Genomic DNA, 6,987 nt, shown 5'->3' with positions numbered 1-6,987 from the left:
ACCTTCCCCTGCCTCCAATACCTGCCAAGTTTCACGCAAATCGGTGCAGTAGTTTTCGAGTCTATAGGGACAGACAGACAGACAGACAGACAGACAGACAGACAGAAATTCATTTTTATATATATAGATTATTTCTTAGCTTCTAATGTCATGTGACCTGTAATTCTATGATAACTTTCAATCTACCTGATGAGAGGAAGAAAGACTTCTAGATTATTCTATCAAGCATTTAGGATTCAGGGAAAGTACCTATGATTTTTTCAGACACAAGGAACTGAGGATCATTTGAAAAGCTACCGGCACATGGCACGTTTCAGTTTGGTAGAGAGAAAAAGACCAACAAATTTGTACCATCATAAATCTTTCGATCGGCCTCGGTATTGCATTTCACACCAAATTATGCGAAAGTAATGTGTTTCCTGCCTTTTCACTTCCACATAATGGATCGACAATGATGGAGCCAATCTATGGCCTACGGAAGAAAAGTGATCACACCGGGGCATAATAACAAAGGTTCTACGTTTGTCGCTGAGTCCAGGATGATGAAGCAGCAGCATGATTTTACGAATAAACATAAAAACAAGCCGAAAACCATCTAATAAATTACCACCAGCGACTGTTTTGCTGATTCATGACACTTTTCGGCTATGTGCTTTTCTTTCTATGCGTTTGCATCCTCGTGGAGTTCTGCTGGAGTGGGAAAAAAATCTCCAAAAAGGACGTATGTTATTGATTAGCTAAGATCAAAGCTGAGTAGACAAACTTCAAGCTATTCTTGTATTTTGACTAATTCGTGGATTAAAAATATGTACATCGTTCATAACATTTTTGCACTGCTCATAAAATAAACACGATGAATAAAAACTGGATATGTCGAATCTGGATTGTTGTTATTTACATATAATCAATGGAATCTCCTTTTAAGAAAAACATCTGGAAAATTGCGTTCAGCACACAGCTGTCACCCCCTCCCCGATATTACAATGGGAGGATCCGTTATATTTAACAAAACATCACAAATTCTGATTATTCTGTGTGTTTTCTGGCTATTTTTTTCTTTCATGTTTTCTTTATATTGAATGGGATCCCCCTTCTTCAATGGGAGGGTCTTTGGTGTACTATAAATTATCCTAAAATGCAAATATTTACATTTTCTGATGAGATTTATTGAATTAAAATGATTTTTTTTTTCAATTAGTATGTATGGTAGCACTCCCTCTCCTAGATGAGAGGGACTAAAAACTTCAGTGATACAATTGTTTTACTCGAAAAATCACTTCATGCCAAATTTCACATCAGTCGGTCCAGTAGTTTCTTAGTTCTTAAAAAAACACAGATAGAGATTCTATCAATTTTCTAGAGATTTGAGGGAAAACTTTAAACAACGATTAAACGCTTCAAACAAAAAACATACCTCCAGAGTGTTGATATTAAAAAGACTGCGATATGAAACTTTAAATGCAATCAACGAAAAAATTATCAACTTGCTCCATTTGGAGTTATCGTAGCTCAAAAAGAGTCATTTTTAAACACAAATTGCATAATAACTTCAAAACAGCAACAAATTTTGGTAGCCTGTTGCCCACAAATGATGCACATAATGATTATCTAAAATATTGCTTAAGATATTTTTTTGATAGAATAACACTCTCAAAAGATTACAAAAAACTGTTCCAATAGCACCACCCTAACCTTATGAAAACAAATTGCCAAGCAACTTTTATTTCAAGAGATAGATTTTTTTTTTTTTGTTTCGATTATAGTCGTTTTACCATCATTATGGCATTCGCGACTTTATCAACGTTGCAGTTGGCGGATAGTTATTGAAAAACTTATCCGGTACAACTGTGTTCGATGTTTGCTCTTGGGCTCGAACTCGCGGACATCGGCTCAGGAGACAACAGACTTGCCAACTGAGCTATATCACAAGCCCTTTTCAAGAGATAGATGTTTGATGTCTTGAACAAAGTTTCATAAATGATTAGGTTCTACAATATTGTAAAACAATGTAGGCCTCTAACTTATCATAGTTAAAAATAATTTTAATAGCTAAGAAACTTTATGAACCACCTTAAAATTATTTCATTAAAAATTACCGCCTACAGTTGTTGTAAAATTTTGTCTCAGACATCAACTGCATCAAACTCAAGGGAAATACACAAATAGCTAATTGTTTCCCGCTAAATTTCATTTCTGCATTGCACTGTGGTCCGCGAAAGGCAACAAATGGAACTTTTCCCTATCGTTTTTGTCTTTCATTTTAGCTCCATACAAAATTTGATTTCCGTGCTACGCAAAATCCTGCCTTCAATGAAATAATTTTTGAATGGAAACACGCAAAACACGTCAAATATGTATATGCTTATTGTAATCAAATATAAGCGCGTGGAAACAAATGGCGCCAACACTAATTTGTTGAACTTGGTTCAAGCTTCAATGTTCGTTTATTAGTTTTGAATATCCACTTGCACATTTTCGTGAAGTTGATCAAAAATAAAACTTCAAGCTGCAATGAGTTTGCTTGGAAACGTCGTAGACTGTTAAAATCTGGTGCAAAACGTGTGATTTAAATGTCTCAACAAATGTTTAGAATATCTTATTCATGTAAATCCTCATCAAACAATCGTTAAGTTTAAAAAACTACTTTCAAGAAACTTTTAAATAACTTTTGAAATAAATCCTCCTTAATTCAGCTCTGAACAGAGATAGAGTTTAAGTGCTTCAAACAAAGTTATTCTACGATTTTGTAGAAAAAAATAAATCTGTATAAGTTATACAAATAAGTAAGAATTTTCGTTTTTTTTAGTAAAATTTTAATTATTTTTCATGCTTTGGAATTTTGAAGCATGTTTGAAGGAGCCAATATTCTGAAGACACTCTCTAGAGCTAAAATGAAAGACAAAGGTGCTAGGAAAAAAATTTCACTTTTTGCCCTTTCGGACCAGTAGTGGTGTCCTACAGTGTTGTAATAAAGGGTGTTCGGATCAAAAAGTGGTCAACTTAAATTCTCCGTATTTTTTCTTATCATTCATATAAAAAGCTGACACCCCTCATTTTGTAGGTGTGTGTAAAATGATGCTTCTATTCGACATTAGATCTTGAGTTTCCAAAATGGTGACCAAGCAAGAGGAACTATGAATCAGAATTGTGTACAAGCCAAGCGTCGTGAAAATCTAAATTTCGTGCACGCAGAAAAAAAACAAAATCGTTGAATGTGGCGAAATCAACCGTCACCAAAGTAATTAAAGTGTTCGGGGAACGTATTTCTACAACGGACAAGGAAGCCGTTATCTGGGAGAAATCGAAATCCGGGAGCCGCAGTGACGAACAGAAGAGTGGCTAGTACTTTCAAGCGAAACTCCAATCTCTCCGTTCGAGATATCGCCAATTCGTTTACAACCGTGCATGAAGCTTTAAAGCGATCCGAACTAACGACTTAGTGGTAGCGACTGCTAATCGCAATGAATAGCAAAATCTTAAGGTACAAGCACAAGATTTCGGAAGCTTTATACGACATTGTTGACAAAGTTTGATTGCGTGGTAATGGATGACGAAACTCACACCAAGGCAGATTTCATGCCATGCATGCCATGTCTGCCATGATGAAAAAAAAACCATGGAGTGGTATGCCACTAACAACATTCGAGTTGTGCCCAGCAATAAGAACCACCAGAACTTCGCCTAATCGAAAAATATTCGACGATAGTTAAGCAAAACCATAAGAAGACCCAAAACACGGTAAGCAGCGAAAAGCAGTTCAAAGGAATTTGGCGTTCAGCGACGAAGAAAGTGGATAAGGTGACTGTACAATCTGATGGCAGGCGTTAAACGAAAGTCTTTCCAATTTGGACAAGGTCCACCGGAATCTTTTTTTTGATTTTTTTTCTCGTATTTGAACTAGCTGAACTTCAAAAAGAAAGATGCTTTGATTTTTTTAATAAACAAATAATCGATTTACACGCAATTTAGTTTGACCACTTTTTAAAACGAAAACCCATGGTATCAGGAAAATAACGTTGTCGTGTGTTTGTTTTTAGACCAGACAGGTTCATTTTTTTGTTCACTTTCTTGTCAATTTCAAGCGATTTTCATAGTTTATTTAAAGTCACCAATACATCTAATTTTTTTCTAATATTTACTTTCTGTAAGAACATTGTTTCCGATTCGTGCCATGAAGATAGTTAGTGTTGTTTCTATTGCCTGTCCGTTGGAAAATTACTTGCATACTTCATGGCGCTTATCGCTTTAACCGTTTAGATCAACGTCTAAGTAATGCCTTCATGTAAACTCAATATTTTAGTAACTTGTTAAATTGAACTTTTTTAAAATTATAATCTATCAAAGATTATGCTGAATATTTTAAAACATCGATATATATTGTAAATATTAGCGTTCCCACCCTTTGATATTCATGAGAAGTAGGATTAAAATTGTAATTCTTGATGAGATGCGGAACACAATCTTCATTCTTAAAACATAGGATTTTTTCCCTGGTAAATTAAAAGAGTACACCCATTTTTCAATAGAAAAAGTAAATCTTCGGTTAGAAGAGTACGTATGGTATCCGTAGACTAGAAGGTTTTAGTTGCGTAATCTAGTCAAAGAAATTCAAACTATTGATGTTACTTTAGAATAAATATTTCAAAAGTCACGTCATTGCTTTTACAAACATTCATAGACGAACTTGTTGGATCTAATCACGAAATAAAACAGATCAAACTCCGTGATGTGCCGGACCGAATTGCCTGAGGACCCGAAAATAATCGCTATCTGGGAGTAATTAATTGTCTCTCGTGCGTAATTTATGATGCACAGCAACCGTCAGTCAGCATCATCACCATTAGCAACTGTCTCCGGGAACAATAAAACTCATCAGGTATAATCGGTCCAGCATCGTTTGTCAGCTTTCGACATTGTTTGGCTTGTATTTTACGATGGGTGTTACCGGGCCGTTGCCAGCTGAGCTCAGCGAATGATCTTTAAGGTCTCCTGTCCTGATAGTGCCATATAAAAGTTTTATGGAAAGTGCAGTAAGGCCCACCCAATCCCTCTCTCCCATCCATCCGTTTCCCTGTGAATCGCCGCATGAATGCATCACCCTCCTCCAGTCACCCAGGCAGTGTATCCGTTTTTAAGGTCAATAAATTATTGCTCTCGGGGTGCACTTTCGAAAATCGCTTTTGAAAAGTCGAGGACACAGCCGAGAAGTCGTAAAGCATAATTAAGGTTCAAGGCTACGGGTGGCGATAAATAACGTACAAACACTGACTGCTGCCAACTTTTTAAACTTTGAGTTGACTCGGCTATTGAGAACGTGTTTCCTTCGAGGCTGGACCCATTTTTCACTTCCTAGGAATGGGAGAAAAAAAAGCTACAAAGACGCACTGGCAAGCTGGAAGATTTGGTGCAACCCATTGTGATATGATGATGACTGGTTCAATGATAATTTACAAGCAACATCTGTTATCCTGGAATAAGTTCCATGAAAAGACAAACTTTTAAAATACTTTCGCAAGGACACCACAGTCAATGATTGATCGCATGATTTTATTGCTTCAGGGTAACAGTAAGAAAAATTTTTATGCCTTGAAAGGACACCAGAACCTAAAGAAAATTTATATCAGGAATTTAAAAAAAAAACAATTTTATCAAAAATATAAACTAGGTACCTATTAAATCATGAAAAAAAGTTTAAGAGAAGCTCCTATTCGGAAAAGATTAAACAAGAATAGTGTTATTGAAAATAATAACTAGAAATAAAGAAAATGGATACTGAAACAGAATGTAACATTTTGAATCATATTTTCGTTGCACCAGCTTGTATCTTTACTTGCTGGCCGGGTGTGTGTGTTGGGTGGGAAGTTGGGAGATTCTATGATGCACTGAGAAGTACATGAAAATCAAGGATGAGGAGAAGGTGGGAATGGAGAGAAGTGTCTAACTCGTCAAGTCTTACTTAAGTCTTATTTTGTAAGGTTGAAGTCAGGAATTGACCCATGTGTACAAATGTATCCTCTTGACTAACTACGTCATTCTGTCAGGTCAATATTTTGAATCATTTTTCATAAATTAAACAGACATATTTCATAAATTAAACAGAGTTCATAATAAGATAAAACATTTCTAGCGGATATTCAAAATAAAGCAATGGGAAACTTATATCAATATTGACATTGAAAAATCAAAACACATAAAATTTATTGTTATAATACATTATGTATGTTTTTAACCTTTTAATTATTGCATTTTTTATAAATAAGAATAGCAATAATTGAGTCAGTGAGATAAAAACATTCTAATTCAACTGAACACAACTGAACAGGTTTGCAGCCGTTATTTTGATTCTTATAAAAGTAATTGATCAATAAATTTGAACAATGTTTTTTGAAAATGTTGATTTATTTCAAAACAATTTTTCAGATTTCATCCAAACACTGTCCATTAGGTGCAGGAAGATGTTTGTTATTGATTGAGATAAAAAAAAATTGTAAACATTTCCAAACCTGAAGAAATAATAGCGATTTTTTCCAAATAATAATTAATTTGTTTTTTTTGCATACTTTCATCGAAATCTTAACACAGTAATTAAAATACAATGAGGTAATTTCTTTTAAACACAAGAATATTTTTTGTGAAAACATAACTCAAAAATATTTTCGAATTTACGAGATATTTGGATTTTAATTAGTGTTGTTTTATAACAACACTATGCATCAAAGGGTGAATAAGTTGCAGCTTTTCAACGGAGAAGCGTTTTTAAAGATTAAATAACAACAATACCATTTCTGGCGTAACATTTTATAAGGGCCAAACTGCCTGATGTAAACAAATCGACAAAACAAACAAAACAAATTAACGGTCATTCTGGTTGCACTTTACTTGATAAACACGGTTGCATGTTGAAATCACTTGAAACTTTCAGATTATTGATAAAATTTAATTGCGCTAAACCACCTGTTGATGCATTTTCGTATTAACTTTAAGTTA

This window comes from Uranotaenia lowii, chromosome 2, assembly GCF_029784155.1.
Source record: "Uranotaenia lowii strain MFRU-FL chromosome 2, ASM2978415v1, whole genome shotgun sequence".
Classification (NCBI taxonomy): domain Eukaryota; kingdom Metazoa; phylum Arthropoda; class Insecta; order Diptera; family Culicidae; genus Uranotaenia; species Uranotaenia lowii.
Note: the sequence above shows the minus strand (reverse complement) of the source record.